This window comes from Manis javanica, chromosome 3 (genome assembly GCF_040802235.1).
Source record: "Manis javanica isolate MJ-LG chromosome 3, MJ_LKY, whole genome shotgun sequence".
Lineage (NCBI taxonomy): Eukaryota > Metazoa > Chordata > Mammalia > Pholidota > Manidae > Manis > Manis javanica.
In genome coordinates, this window is record NC_133158.1 from 125,736,832 (window position 1) to 125,753,945 (window position 17,114).

Sequence of the window (17,114 nt, forward strand, 5' to 3'; positions counted from 1 at the left end):
GCCACCTGACGAGGGATATAGGCCCCACAGCTTGTCCGATGTTGCTGTGGAACTCAGTGTAAGTCCCTTTTGGAGTACACAACACACTTCTGCTAGGCTCTACTAACTTCCTTGATGGTCAAAGGCAAGCCCCACTGATGGGCTACAGCCCACATTGTCTTTTGCCCCGCATGCAACCAATGCTGATGTAACCATTGGGCTACATCAGAGGCAGGCTTTCCTTCTCAACAACATATCTGGGCCAATTTATCTGCTTCATCATTTCCTGGGGATGCCAGTGGCAAATGACCTGTCACATGGTATACTATAATTATTTTAGTCTGACCACAGGCCCATAAGTCTTGCCACAATTCTTGCCCCCAAGAGGGGTCGGTGAACAACCAGCCAGTTGGCATTCTCAAACCCTGATAGTCCAACTGTCAGTGCAGACAACAATAGGGGAGGGCTCCTGGCTGATCACAGGCCACACAGCCCGCACTGTCTTCCATCCATATCATCTCAGTCTTAGGATGGAAAGCTATGGCCCTCCATTTTAGGGGCTGCCCATGGCTGGAGCCATCTCTGTACCATGTATCTTCAAGTAAAGGGGCTCTTCCCTCCCAATAGGGACTCTCTGCTACTAATGGTTCAAAAGCAAGTTCTTTCTGCTTTTCACTAGTATATGTCACAGGCCCCAATAAGCGTTGGAGTTCTTCCACACCACTCCTTGGCTTTGGGTCAAGTCTCATACCCACTAAAAGATGGGATAGGTGGTTATTACCTTTATTGGAGCCATTCTAGTGATGGGTTCTGTAGCCAGCAAGGTGTGATAAACGGCAGCCAGTTGTTTTTCTATCAAAGTATATAGTACCCCTGCCCCTTTCCAGAGTTGTGACCAGAATCCAATGGGTTGGGGAGTTTGTTCAAGCCACTGCCAGAGACCCCAGCCATAATCGTCTTCAGTCACATGAACATCCAGCTCACAGGGGCTTGATGGGTCTATCACACTCAAGGCCTGCATGGCCTTGACTGCCAGTTTTGCTGCAGTAAAGACAGATGCACATGTCTCATCCCAGTCCTACATGATGCCCTTTTGTACCAACTGGTATAAGGGCTTCAGAATTTGTGCCAAGTGCAGAATAAACACTCTCCAGTAGCCTAGAAGACCTAGAAACTCACAGAAGCAATGCTACAGTTGTAGGGGTAGGAAAGGCCTGCACTTTATCTATAACTGCTTCTGGTATAACTTTGGACTTACCCGACCAGACGACCCCCAAGAATTTGACAGGCAAACCAGGTCCTGAACCTTGGTACTGTTCATAGCCCATCCTTTCCCCCTGTAGATGTTGCAGCAGTCTAGGTGCTGCACCTTCTAGATCTGAAAGAGAATCAGATGTGAGCATGACATCATCAATATAATGATACAGCCACACCATTGGCAGTTTATCCCATGTAGCCAAGTCCTGGGCTACAAGTCCATGACAGATGGTGGGGTTGTGGAGGTATCCCTGTGGAAGGATGGTGAAAGTCCATTGCCATCCTTCCCACATGAAGGCAAACTGTTCCTGACTTTCCTGCTCAATGTCAATGGAAAAGAAGGCATTAGCAAGATCTACCACATTATGGTATGTTCCTGATTCATGACTGAGGGTATCCATCAAGCCTGCAATAGAGGGGACAGCAGCATGCATAGGGGGTGTGACTTTATTTGGTTCTCCATAATCCACAGTCATATGCCAGGAGCCATCTGGCTTTTTTACTGGCCACGCTGGGGAATCGAAAGGACTATGGGTGGGCTTTTTAATACCCACCTTTTCCAGCTTCTGAAAAGTTTGTCCAATCCCTTTATGTCCTCCAGGCAGTTTGTATTGTCTAGTATTAGTCACCCGCTGAGACACAGGCAAAGCTATGGGCAGGTGCCTAGTATGTCCCCTTAGAACTGCCTCCACCACACATACTCTCAGTCTGAACTCACCTGCAGTGGTCTATAACCATAGACACTGCAGGATATCAATCCCCAAAATATACTCAGGGATAGGAGATATATACACAGTACACTCTTTTTGGGGAAGATGCCCTATTCCCAAAGGGATTTGGGCTTTTTTCACTCTGATAGCCTAACCCCTGTATCCATCTATGAAAGCGGGGGTCCTGGGAACCACTCAGGGTTACCATGAATCAGTGAACATTCAGCCCCTTTGTCCACCAGAGCCAGGACATGTTGTATGTTCACTGGGGACCAACAGATAGCTATTTCAACATGTGGCCTCCGGTCCTTCCTGGTCCCTCAGGGCAGATACCTTGACCTTCTACTCAGTCAAACCGTGTTCCCCAATCACCTTCCTGTGTGGGCTCAAGTGAGATTGGCTCGCTCTCCAGCAGGAAGTCTTGCAAACACACAGGCCAGACTTGTGGCTCTATCTCTGATCTCTACTTCTTTGGTCTTAATGGCTGGAACTGCTGCTCTGGTTTCAACTGTTGCCATAGCTCTAGTAAGATCCTATTTGACTTCCCATCTAAATTCCTTCCATCGTTCCTGACCGTATTAAATCAATGCACATCTGGGTCCTTGTAACCTTCATAGGGCCTTTTAAATTCTTCTTGTGAGTAACAGGTCTTATTTCCTTCTGGGTTCTTGTTGCTTCAGCCTCTCCTAAGTCTGCTACTGTATGTTTCACCTCACTTGTGGGATGCCCTAAGTGAGGGGAAAGAATGGCCACTAGAGACCCAAAGAGGGATGTAGGAGCCATTTGTACAATATTTCTCATCCCAGTAGTAAAAATCTCTTCATCTGGGCCATAATTCTCTGGACTATAGATGGCATTTCTTATGCCCAGCTCTCATAACACCTGTTGGAGTTCAACATATGTCTGCCATCTAACAGGAGAGGGTGGCAGATCACCAGATTGGGCCACACAGCATGAAGTGCAGCCATAAGCCAATCGAGGAGGGAGTGACTCCCTGGGGTTTGATGTGCATTTTGTAATCACTGCCTCAAGGCAGGCTGCACTGTCAGGGAAGACAGCTTCCCCATTTCTGATCCCAACAGAACAATTCCATCCACCCCTAAGTCCCACAGATGCAGGAGCCAAGCTGATATTGACTCCAAGGGCTTCTGCCTAAACTGGGAGCCCAAATCCACCAGCTCAGCCTGAGTATAGGGGTGGATCATAGAGTGTTCCACAACCTGGGGAGGGGGCTGCTCCTCTCCTTGGGGAACTTTTAGCTGCTGGGTCTTCATTTTCTTTACAACCACTGGGCGTGCTTTCAATACAGGAGGGGCCAGTGCCTCTGGCACCACCCTTCATCCTTCCCCAGCTCCTCCATTTCTGGGGATGATGGCACCTTTCTCTCCCCTCCCCTGAGTGTGTCTTCTGCTACAACCTTTACCATTTCTCCTATGCCTTGCAGCAATACTACCTCAGTTTTCAGAAGCTCTCTTACCTTTACCTCAATGCTTCTCAGATGATGTTCTCGTGCCACCTCTGCCTGTGCTTCCCTCAGGAGTTTGACCTTTTCCTTGATGGCCTCTTCCTCCTTCAGAACACCTGGCAGTGCTACCATCTCGTTCTGTAAGGAATTTTTTACCTCTCCAAAGGCACCTTGCTGCTGGCGGCGTTCTTGTGCTGCCTCCTCTCGCATCAATGCCATTTACTTCTTCAGGGAATCCACAGAAGTTTGCAGCTCACTTTCTTATGCTGTCATTTCTTGGGTCTCTTATGTAGAGCTTTTTAACACTGTGAGAAGCGGCCAACCCACAGTCCCCGCTGCCTCACACACTCTGTTACTCAAAAGACTTACTTACTATACTAAGGGACACCCCTACTGCTTCAGGTGTCACCTCCACTTGCGTCCAGTCCTGGGATGGGGCCCAGTCCTCTAGGAGGCAAGCCATCTCAGACCACACACCAATTGGGGGACAATCCACTGTCTCCCCATTCACAGGCAGCCCACTGAAGCACCCCTCCCATAAGGGCAGCCTGTCTTTTTCCTTGGTCAACAATGAACCCTGTCAACTTTTGCCAATTGTCTTGCCAATGGTTTCAGCCCTGGGCAAGTTCGCTATGGATTCAATGTGACCGAAGAAATTGACAGCAAACATTCTTTGGGGTGAAAGGGTTTATTACCCGGCTTGTTCTCCAGTGGTAGGTTGAGCACTAGCGTCTCTGCCTCCGCCCAGAGCACTGGGCCGAGCTCTCTATGTAGTGCAATAATAGCGTATTACCTAAAGGTGTGGAAGCAGTAGCCTAGCAACAGGCCATTTACATCATCAGGTGGTTTAAGTTCAGTGAGGATTCCTGACCATAGGATCCCCAGCTTCCCCAGAGGTGCTAAAAGTGGAGGGCCACTGAAGGCAGCTCCTTTGGGTGATGACCATGCACTTTATAACTTTGTACAGTTAATTTGATAGAGGTAACATTTTAGAGAGGTACTTTGGAAATGCAGTCTGAGACTTGAGTTCAGCTAAGACAGACAAGTAAGCACAGCAAAACAGCTTATGATTATCCAGTAGACGATAGAAAGGGCAGCTTTCTGAGGAACGGTTCAGTCAGAGGGGGCAGCAGCAGAGTTTAATGCCCAGGATGAGAGATTCCATTCCTACGAGGGCCAGGATACATGGTGTGCAGGTGTTCATTAGTCACAGGGTAACTGTCGGATGCGGAGGTGGAGAGGATTCTGGAGGTCTGGCTCGGCCTTCTATTGATATATTTCTTTGCCCAGATTATGGGCCCTTTTCACTCTGGAATTATGGACCCACAGAGTGATGCCTGCAACTTTGAAGACAGTAAGAGTGGTAAGAACAACAATGTGGGGGTCAGTCCACTAAGGTATGAGGGGGTTCCTTTTTCAATTTTTGAACCAAACTGACTCCCAAGCCTGGAAGTAATGTATTGGGGTCCCTAAGGAGACTGGGGCTTTCTGTGGTATATTGCTGCAGCTTATTTAGGGTGGCTCCCAAGGCTTGGAGCTATTCTCTTGTTCCCTTATCTCTTATCTGGTGTAGGTTCCCTGGGAGGCTTCCTAGACACAGGGGAGGGCGTCCATACACTAATTCAAAAGGGAAAAAGCCTTGAGTCCCAGGTGTGCAGTGAGCACACAGGAGAGCCAGAGGCAGTAGGTCCAGCTGCAGGCGGCCAGTTTCTTGGCAAAACTTACATCTGCTACAAAGGCGGGTCCATTGTTACTGTGGATTGTAGATGGTAGGTGAAACTGGGGCACAATTTCTCTCGGGAGGACTTTGGCTATCTCCTGGCTTCATTTTATCCTGGTTGGGAAGGCTTCAACCCACCCAGAGTATATACACACTATTTCTAGAAGGTATTTGAGGTATTTGAGTCTTCTGCTTGGCTGGACATCCGTGAAGTCTATCTCAAGGTTTTCAAAGGGGGCAACTCCTGCTCTTTGGGCACCTGGCAGGGGTTGCAGTGCAGATTGAGCATTATTTCTGGTGCAAGTAATTCTCTGCTCACTTATTGCTTGGCTTAATAATGCTGGAAACTGGCTGATGTAGTATTGCTTTTTGAGGAGGGCTTCTAGTGCAGTTTTTCCTGGTGGGTGAGCTGATGGTATTTACTGACTAGATGCCTTCTGGTTGCAGTTAGGAGAAAGATGCATTTGTCAGGCAGCATCTACCATTCTTTTTTAGTTAGGGTGGCTCCTTCAGCCATGGCCCAGTCCTTCTCTTTTTCAGTGTATTTGGGTAGAGGGGCCTCCAGTGGGGGCATTAGGGCCATGGTGAGGGAAGGAGCTGTATCTGTTTTTATTGGCAGCTGTTTCAGGTGCCTTATCTGCTATCTGGTTCCTCTGTGTTACAGTGTTGTTTTCCTTTTGGTGTTCTTTGCAATGCAGAATTGCCACTTTTTTGGGAGCCAGACAGCCTTGAGGAGTTTTAGTACAGTGCCAGCTGAAAGTTGGAGAGGAATCGGTGTCCCTGTGTGTTTAAGAGGGACACAACAGTATGGGGGACCTTGACATTTATTTTTGTACCAGGGTAACTTTATCTGCTTTTTTAATGAATAGAACTGTGGCTGTCAGTGTCCTGAGCAGGGGTGGCCATCCTGCCACAACCGGGTTTAGTTTTTTTTCACAGGTATGCAACTGGCTACTGCCAGTGTCTAAATATAACTCTATGTGAGAACTCTGAGGGCTACTTTTTTTTCATGTACAAAAAGATTGAAGGGCTCTTTTTATATCTGGCAGGCCTAGGGCTGGTGCCTGTTCTGAAGCAGCCTTTATGTTCAGGAAGGTGGCTCTTGCCTCTTCTGCCTAGACAGGGGGCTCTCAGTTTGGCCCCACCCCAGGACACTGTAGAGAAATTTTGTCATTGCCAAGAATCCAGGAATCCAGATTTTGCAGAACCTGATGGCCCCTAGGAACTTTCATATGCCTTTCTTTATCTGGGGCTGAGGTAAGGAGATAATGACCTTTTACCTCTCTGGCCCTGGTGCCCTTTCTCCCTGGGTGAGGAGGAAGCCCAAGTACCAGACTTGCTGCTTGCATATTTGTGCCCTTTTTTATGAGGCTTGGTATCCTGAGTCTGACAGGAGTTGCAGGAGAGCCTTTGTGCCTTTTGCACAATTTTCCTGAGTGTCACTGGCAAGGAGGAGGTCATCTACGTACTGGAGGAGGGCACAGCACATGACTTCTCTTGGAAAGTTGGTAAGGTCTGCAGCCAATGCCTCTCCAAAAAGAGTGGGTGAGTTCTTGAACCCTTGTGGAAGCCGCGTCCATGTTAACTGCATCTGCTGCCCCACATCCAGTTCAGTCCATTTGAAGGCAAACAAGAGCTGACTTTGGGGACAAGCCAGAGGCAGAAAAAGGCATCTTTTAAGTCTAGGCAAGTGAACCATTTGGCAGACCCTGGGATCTGGCTGAGGAGAGTGTATGGATTTGGGACCACTGGATGTAAAGAGACAGTCACATTGTTAATGGCTTGCAGGTCTTGAAAAGGCTGGTACCCTCCTCCTGGGCTTTTGACTGTAGAAGCAGGGTGTTCCAGGGCTACTGCCACTCGGCTAGAATGCCTGCCTCTCTGAGTCTGATCAGGTGGTCCTGGATGCCTGCTCTTGACTCTTGTGAGAAGGGATACTGCCGCTGCCTTTATGGCTCTGAGAGTAGTTGCAATCTTGTTACTGAAGGGGGCTACAGGGAGGGTGACCACAGAGTGTTCTGCCCCTGTGTCAAACATAAGTCATGTGCTGAGCCCCCACTTCTATTCTGACCGTGGGCTCATGGGGGCTGAGAGTGAGAGAGCCTATCCTTGTCAATCTGAGTCTGTTTGCCAGGCCAGTGAGCCTTTCCCCGTGAGGCTCCTCTCGATAGCGACTGGCTTCAGGGCTTTGCCTCAGTTGGGGCATTCCTTCTTCCAGTGCCCTTTCTCTTCACAGTAAGCACACTGGTCCCTGGTTAGGGGCATCGTAGGCCTCACCCCTCTTGGCGGCCAGATTTTCTCTGCCTTTTGGTAATCTCTCTCTTTCTTTTAGGGCGGCTGCCAGGAGGCTGGCCTTTTTCTTCCTTTTTCTTTCAGCTTCTCTGTCAGCCTGAACTTTTCTGTTTGAATATACTTTGTTGGCAATTTTAAATAGTTGAGTGATATTTATCCTGGCAAAGCCTACCAGTTTTTGGAGCTTTTGTCTGATGTCTGGGCAGCTTGAGCTACAAATGAGGTGTTGACCATTTGTTGGCTCCCTGGTGACTCAGGATTGAAGGGGGTGTAGATGCGATCAGCTTCACACAGCCTTTCACAATAGTCCCCAGGAGACTCGCCTGGTTGTTGAGTGACTGAAGATACTTCGGTCATGTTCATAGGTTTTTTGGACCTGGCTTTGATCCCCTGGAGGAGGGCATCCTGATATCGGTGGCTCTGGTGCTGTCCCTCAGGAATGGTGAAGTTCCACTTTGGGCATTCCTCAGGGACAGTGATTTCAGCCCATGCACCCCGATCAAGGACTCCAGCTGCCTCTTTTCTGTTGTGAACAGAGTACGGAGAAGCTGTTGACAGTTTTTTTAGGTTGGCTGGTGGGTTTGAAAGAAGGATTTAATGAGATCAACTAGGGCTTGTGGCTTTTCTGACAGGGGTGTTGTGTTTTTAATTGAGGAGGTTAGTCGTGGAGAAGGGTTGATAGTAAAGCATGGACCAGCCAGACTGGATGGTCCCATCTTTGTTATGTGTTTCAGGCTCCCGCGTCTCTTGCACCAGCATCTGAAGGGTGCCTGCTCCTGGCCAAGAGCACAGTCTGGCTGCTGGTCTGGGGGAGAGTGGGTCCACTGGTTCCAGAGTTGGCAGGGAGGCCAACGGTGGTGGGATGTCCAGGACTGGGGGAATGGGTGCTGACAGCTGTGAGATGCGCATAAGCTGGGGACAATCTTGGGTCTTTCTCTGCCTCACCAGCAAGAATTTGCAGAGGTTCAGGCTTCTGTTGATTCTTTGTGGGCTGCTTTGTTGAGGCGACTAAGACCCTACCCTGTCCCTGCTGTTGCAAGAGGATTACACCCAAGTGGGAAGGGTCTGGGCAACTTCTAACCAGGAGTTACTGTATGGGAACTGATTAGGATGACCTGGATCTCTAGTGATGACCCGCCAGATTCAGTGGATTGTTGGGACATCTAGGGTTCCTTCTGGAGACCACCCTGCCCTAAATGTGGGCTATATGGATTCATACAGGGTTTTCAACCTGCCAGGAGTTAATTTTACTCCATAGTCTCCTGAAAATTCCTTCCTGAAATTTTTTGATCATGGTGTCAAGAACTGTGGGTTTGCTGTGCCCTGACCCCATGACGTGTCCATGGATGGTGCCACAACAACAGACAAGGGAGGGGTGCCTTCTCTAGAGAGAAGACCAGTCAGATGCCCGTCTGCTCTCCTTGCAGAGACTTTGGTCAGCCTTGACTAAGGTGCACCCGTATAAGTTCCGGGCCAGGTCAGCGGAAGCTGAATCACTATTACATGATGGCAGCTGACCGCGAATGTGGATGAGGGCCCACTCAAATTCCATAGCGCAGGCCGTGGAATCACAGATTCAGTGCAGACCGAATGGCAGTCACCCTGCACACTCACTCACACACTCAGACCAGAGTTTAAACATTCCCCCCCTTGGGAATGTCTACCTGTGAGACTTCTAAGAAGTCTCTGGGAGGTGATCAGGCTCCCCTTCCACCCCAACGGGTGGGAACTGGCTGGGTCAGGTGCCCCAGGGCCTTACTGGCTTCGATGTCAGAAATAGGTCCTCACCTGTCAAGCCTCCTTGAGTTCAGCAGGAACAGCAGAGCAGGGCTGGCACAGGGCGACCAGGCGAGAGACTGCTGAAAGATCAGGCAGGGTGCACCTTCTCTGTTGCGATTTCCTGTTCCATCACTGCCCCTCTGTTACCCCAAACCAGCGGCAACAATTGGCTTGCATGTTTGGGTGTCCTGGTCAGGGAACCAAGTGTAACAGAAAATACTGGAAAACCTGAGCTGGATCACTGACAGAAGAACCAAGCAGCACTCAGAGGTCTTGGAGTGTTGAGGTTTTATTTTATACCGGTGGGCTCAGAGGAGAGTAATCTCCCAAGGTCTGAGCCCTGAGCAGATGCAAGGAAAGCAATTTATATTATTTTGATATGTGGCATTTTGGCATGTGCAGGGCAAAAGAGGAGCCTGGAGGAGGGGAGGAGGGAGCTGGGGGTGCTCTGCTGACTTTGCCAACAGGAGGAAAAATGTGATTTACTGACCTTGACAGTTATGTTGAATATTTTCCTTATCAATATGATGAGTGGTAGGTGACTTCAAAGATCAACGGAGAATCCCAGACTAGGAATTATGTGGAGATTCATGAAGAAGCCAGATTCAAAAGTGGAAGCAGGTAGCTGGGCCACCATCTCCAGACTGGCATTGAGGAATAAGCCTTCAGAACCACAGATGACTGGGGAAAACCAAGCAGGTGTCAAGATAAGAACACAGTGCAGTGGGTGAAGTCAGGACCCAGCTCAAGATTACGTGGTAGAGGGCTGGTCAAGATGGAAGGGTGGTTACTAGAAATGGGGTCCAAGGTTGGAGCACAAAACACCAAAGACAATGAACTATGATTTTTCAACTGCTCCTTCCTAGATCAACCTTAAGATGAGTTCTAAAACAGACTGAGCCCAATAATGACTGTGACCAGGAAGTGTATACAGAACCTTTTCTCTGTAGTTGATAGCCAGCTGGGGTATGATATTGAGTGAAACAATCAACTAATATAGAGACCATTTAAAAAAGAAACAGATAGACACACATAATATCACTTTATTAAAAATGCTTTGTTCATTTCCCCTCTAAATTAGCAGGATTATTGTGGGTGAAATTTAGTTTAGTTTTATACTGAGAAAATTCAGGGCAGTAGTAGCATTTCTTTTGTTGTTTTGCTTTAAGTATTTTCCAGCTGTTCTTTTACTATGAAACCATTAATTTTTATGGAGGATTATTTGCTCAAAAGTTATGCTTAGGTAGAAGATGTGGTAAATATACACAATGGAATGCTACTCAGCCAGAAAAAAGAATGAAATCTTGCTATCCACCACAACATGGATGGACCTGGAAGGTATTATGTTAAGTGTAATAAATCAGAAAGATCAAGACAAAAACAGTATGATTTCATAAATGCAATCTAAAAGAAAATAAAACAAAAACAAATTCATATATACAAAGAGCAGATTATAGGGGGTTACTAGAAGGGAAGGGGGTTTGGGATAGGCAAAACGGTGATGGGTGTTAACTAGACTTTTGAGGGTGGTCACTTTGTAATGAATACAGACATACAACATTGTAATACAAGAAATTATAATGTTGTACACCTAAAATGAGTATAATTTATATACCAATTTTACCTCAATACAATAAATAAATAAACACATCCTAAACAAACAACAGAAAAGTTATGCTTGTGCATAAAAAGGAAAAGTAATGACTCCCTGGTTAATTGGCCACAAAATTACCACCAGCATCATCCAGTCTTTATGAGCCATCATCTATTTTAAACTAGTATTCCTATAATATGGACCTGACAACACTGTTTTCAAAAAAAGACCAGCTAATCAGGGGGATCTGATCAGTGCCTGAAATAAAAGCAAAATTGGGGTCTTCAGGCCTTACCTTTCATCATGGACTACAACTGGGTCTCTAATAAAAACATTTGAAAGACCCAGAGATTGTATATGTTTCCTTTTGGTTGACCACCGTAAGACTTCAAGGACTCATTTCCCCTATGAAGACAGTTTTCTTTAAGAATGTGGTCCGGACAGGCTTCCAGGAAGCAGCTGTGGCATACAAGTTTTATGAGGGCTTTGATTTCTATTAAGTCTCTCATAGACTTCTGAGTGAAGGACGACAGGAGGGGGGGATTTTCTATGAGGAGATCTGTTGAGTTTTTGTGCCAGTTGAAGACTATGAATTAATGCTTTTCTGATATACCTAAAATTAAAACCCCATGAACTAACCATTTTAGGGTATTAAGCTTTGCTTTAAAATGCATTCTCCACAGATGAATCAAAGGGCCTAATGCATTTGCTATTTGGGGATAATAAAGCATGAAATGGGGTGCAGGGCTTACATATTTACATAAGAAGAGCTGGAAAAGTTTAGGAAAAACAACAGAGGAAGGTGCCCCTGTGTGACTTTCTCTGAAAAAAGCAGGCACATAAACTGATCCTCTTCAACTGCTACCCAGTTTATGACAATGGCGGTATATGAAGGATTTTGGAAGTCTCACCCCTTCTTTTCCCTTGGGTCCCTGAGATCTTCCTTTAGATTTTGGCATGCCCTTGTCTTACTGTGTACTCATGGGAGAAGCAAAGAGAAACAAGGGAAAAGACAAATACTCATGTTTTTAAATTTTTCAGTGTTGGGTGTTACAGCAAGAAAATAATATTTAAAACAGATTAGGAAAAGTCAAGATACAAGAACTTCAGGAACAGTGGTGATCTAGCTTTAACTTAAAGTTGAGTCAGTCTGGACACTGCACTTTATACAAGAAAAAGTTGCCTAAATCACATAAAAATGCACAAAGCCTCTTTTGCTATCTCCTATACCACCTTATGGCCCTCAAGGTAATTCCCTTGAAAAATCATGTAATCACATAGCTTTGTAGCTGTGAGTTGAATATCCTGTTAAAAAAACTCAGATGTTTTATTCTTAAACAAAAATATTACAGAAGGAAACTTTTATTTTATTTACTCACATCACAGCTAATTCAGGTCCAGAATCATGCTGTATGCAGTCCCTGGGTGAATAGAGGCTGTGCCACTTAGCATAGGTTTGGCTGTATATGATGACCAGCCCAAAGTTATAGAGCCTTAAACAAGACTAAAAGTTGATTTTCTTTCAAGAGAAATTAAAGTGGAGGTAATGAATCTGATGCCGGGGTTCTTGTTCATAGAGTTGAAGAATGAACTTCCCAAACACTCAAGGTAGGAAAGCAAGTTGGAAGCTTTATTTAGAAATAAAGCAAAAGGACAGTGAAGGGTCCCCACCAGTAAGATGGCAAACTTCCGGCTTCTTTTCGGGGTCCTCGGTTCCCGCCGGCGCCACCTGAAGCCCAATCACCTCTCGCCCCCCTCCCAATCCCAGCACCTAGCCAACAGCCACCAGCCCCGTAGAAGTAACACCACAATCACCCTATGCCCCATCCTATATAACCCAGCACCTTTCCCTAATAAAGCAGAACTCTCCGGTGAATTGCTGTTGTGTGTCGCTCCTTTCCTTTCAGACAGAGCTCCTGGCTGAAGCCAGGAGGGGAAAAGAGAGTCCTAGGGTAATGCCTTGACTAGGGGTTTTATAGGCAGTTGAGAGACAAAGGGCTAGGGATGTACACCTGCTAAATGGTCCCAAAATGTTTATCTTTGAAGAGACATTAAGTTTCTTATTAGTCTTCCTGGTTATTTACAAGAATTTTACTGCTCTGATTTCCTCCCAGGATAGCAGCTTCCTGGTCTGGGAGCATATCACTCAAGACTGCCTACTTTGCTCCCAAGGTGGGCTGAGCTATTGTCTGCTTGTCAAAGAGTATGTTAAGAAAGTTACTTTTTAACAAATTGGCTTCTAAAATGCAATCTTATTTTCAAGATGGAATCTGACTACATTGTTTCTTGCTTGCTTGCTGCATTGCCCAGTTTGCAAATCATTTGTTTAGGGCTGGAAGAAGAAAAGCAGCACTTAAGTAAAGTCAGAAATACAAGCTGGGCCCCCCAGCAGGCCAAAGCAAATCCCACAATGGATTATCTTGATTTGTTTTTTCCAGAGGCCCTCACCCTACTCTGACTGCATCCATGGTCCCTGTCTCAAGTCCAGGCCTGATGTGGTGACTCCATGGTCCGTGGTTCTTGCACTTCGTCATTCTGAGTTTATCCTATGTCCAAGAACAGCAGTTATAGCTCCAGACATCATGTTTGCATTCTATCCAAGGAAGAGAGAGGGGACATAGAAGGTGAAGAGCAAAGGAGATTCCAGAATCTGGCCCACAGCTCTTCCTGTTGTATTTTGAAAACCATTGCTTAGTTCCATGGCTACAGCCAGCTGCAATGAAATCTGGGACTGTATTCTTTATTCTGGGGAGTAATGTGCTGGAATTTTATTAGTAAAGAAGAAGGCAAGAATCAATATCAGATAGACAGCCATTAGTCTATGTCTGTGTGCCAACTAGATGCCTATTGTAATATTCATTCTTCATCCTGATTACTTTCATCTTTACCATTAACTTCACCAAATGAAGAACTTCATATTCTCTACCTAGAACTGCAGTTCTTAAACTCTACTGTGTATGTTAATCAGCTGAGGTGCTTGTCAAACATACCTGTTCCTGGTTCATGCACCAAACTCTGATTTAGTACATCTGGAACAGGTCCCAGGAATTTGAATTTTTGACAAGCATCTTAGGACCAAGTTTTGAGAAATACTGACCTAGACATTCAGGTGTCTTGCCAATGGGTTTCAGACCCAGGCAAGTTTGCTTTGGATTCAGTGTGATCAAAGAAATTGACAGCAAAACGTTCTTGGGGTGAAAGGGTTATACCCAAGTTTATTTCCAGGTGACAGGTCAGTCACTAGAATCCCATTCACTCAGAGCAAGTCTGCATGCAGCAAGCCGGTCTCTGCCTCTGGGCCCCTCTGTCCACATAGCCATCCTCTGGGCCTCTCTGCACAGTCATCCCACACAGCCATCCTCTGGGCCTCTGTCCTCAGCACTGCCATCACTCCAGCCTCTGCTCTGCTCTCCTGCAGCCTTGCAGCCCTGCCACTGTGTTGTGCACAGAGCACTGGGCAGAGCTCTTTTATATAGAGTCAACAGCCATGTATTGCCCACAGGTGTGCAGTGAACTAGTCAACCACGGCCAGGTTAGAATCCTGGCCACAGAAACTCTCATTTTATCCACAAGGTAGCATGAAGACCCTGATAAAACAAAAAGAATCAGGTCTTTGGGTTGAAACATTGTGTTTAGAAAACCCTCACTGTGATTCAAATCAGTCACTTGGAACTGCTAATCCTTACCTGGTGCTTCCTGAGGTACGTTCCCTGGAACAGTAGTCCTATGGGGCAGTAAGAGGTGGTAAAAAAAGTAAAGAAAAAATTTCATGGTCAAATAATTTTGGGAAATTGTGAATTAAACAAAAATCGATGAAGTTTCTTGAGTGCAAGACTTCTCTGAGCCTTAAATATGTTAATGTACATTTTGAGTCCACGACAGGGGGGTTTTGTATAAATAATCCCCAAATTTAGGAGGAAAATCCCTTTTAAAAAAGCATGTTAGGAAATTCGTGTCTACAGAACACACTTAGGAAACATAATGACATATTTCCAAACACTGAAGCTTTAGATTTGCCAGCAGAAAGCAGTAAGCAGTAAGCTAGGAGAGATACTAAAATGATGGATTTGGGATTGAGGGAATAGGAAAAGGCATGGGACATGGAATCCAGCCTGGTGAAGGCAAATCCGAGTGGGCAGCTCACAGCAGCTGAGGACATCATGGGGCTAACAAGGGTCCTGGAGGTTGAAGCCCTAACTAAGAAGTTGTCAAAGTGAAAATGCCTTAGACACAGTTTAGTCTAATACTGCTTTGCTAGAAGAATAAGTTCCATACTTCCTTTCTCTGTTCTTATTTTTGCCTTCCAGTTTCTGATCTGCCTAATTGAGGTCACCTAGGTACTCCCAGTTAAAGTTCATTCCTTCTTCCTTCTATCAAAAAAGAGAAACGAATTGGATATTTAACATATGTCAGGTGTTTGGCATTTGGAGCTAAAAGTTGAAAGGTGAACAATAAATTGCTTATGTCTTTGAAGAACAACCATCGAGTAAGAAAGAAATAGAGGTAAGCACATGATTATGGTTGTGTGGTAATGTTAATTAGGTTACACATACCACTTACAGTGTATGAGGGGCAGTGTTTCAGAAATTGCAAGTTATCAAGAGGATTTTGGGTAATAAGTTATGGCTGAGCTAATTCTTGAAGGAGTGTAGGGAAAATGGAAGTTCCTATGGCCAGAATCCTCACCTGACTGTGATATACTTGCCCACTGTGCACGTGCAATGCTCACAGGTGCATACTTGCACACGTGTTGGCAGTGAGCTATTATTGACTCTAAAGAGCTCCACCCAGTGCTCTGGGGCTGTGACAGGAGGAGAGGCCTGGAGGCAGATACTAGCTTGATGCCTGCAGGTGGCCCCAAAGGTAGACAGGATTCTAGCACTTGACCTGCCACCAGGAGAATAAAGCTGGGTATAAACCCTTTTACCCCAAGAACATTCTGTTCTGTTGTCATTTTTCAGTCTCACCAAATCCAGAGTGAAATTCCCTGGGGCTGAAACCCTCAGGTGAAACAGGCAATAAAGTTGCCTGAAATGCAAAGGCTTGAAATTCCAGCCTGAAGGATAATAGAATTCTACAGGCAGATTTTCAGCTGGAAGCAGGAAGCACACATTATTGATGGGAGTGCAAGGTCTCTTATGGCGTAAAGAACTGGAGGTAAATTCTTAAAATAACGATACTAAATCCATTCAATAATTAAGAGAGCAATTTTCCATCCACGACATAGTGACATTTATGAAAGAAGTGAGCACTTAATACACTATGGATGGGGGAATCTAAAGGGCTTTGTGGTCACCCTGATGGCTTCCCTTCTTGTGGGCTTTCTTGTGAACTTACATGGTCACTGCTGAGTCTTGAGTGTATCATCTGTGCTCTTTGCTTAGACTAGTTCTTGAATCAGAATGCCCTATTTTCATCTGAAATCAACTGGTTCCCCCAAGGAGAAATTCAAATCTCATGCATACCTAGGGTGAAACTTTCCCGGACTACTGTAGTCCATAGTATCATCTTTTTCTGAATTTAGGAAATGTTTATGGTCTAAAGAGAACATCAGACACACAACTAACTCATTGACTAGAATTGTCTCTTACATGGGAATGGTCCCTGTAAGTCTCTTAAATTGCCATTTAATGGAGAGGGCCTAAGCCCTTTGAAGTTCAAAAATCAAGAATTGGCCATCTTTTTTTTCTGTGCTAATTTTTTGGCTGTGTCCTCTCTTCTTTGAATCAGTGGGTTCCAAGGTTTCAATTTAACAACAGATTGACAACAGAGAAAATGGAAATTTCTAAGAATGGAGATTATATGAAATTTGGGGTCAAGGGACATGTCTGATAACTTTCGTTATCTTGGTTTCCAGGATTATTCCTTGTTGCTTTGTTCATTAGTCTGGGGACAGAAGCACCTATATTGAATTAGAACTATGAAGCTGTTTTTCTGGACACAAATGGCTACAAAAGTGTGAAGATAGCCAGAGAAGCCATCTCTCTGCCTGAAGGCAAGTATCCTTAATAAACATGTATCTCTTCTCTATAAAGCTCTATGTACTTAAATATTTTTGAAAAGAAAACATGGTATTTTATGAAATAAAGATGTTTTCCCTAAAATTCAGAAAATAGGAGTTTAAAAACATGTATAGACAAAACAGATAAAAGATAATATAGATTTATTAATTATATTGAGTTCTCACAGGAAAATCAAAACAATTGCTAAAGACGTAAGAGTGTTAAGAGCCACTAATGTATATGCCTCCAGTGTTTTTTTACAAAATGTGAAAGGGAAAAATAGTGCTGTTTTTTTCTGCCAAAACTGCTACAGCTT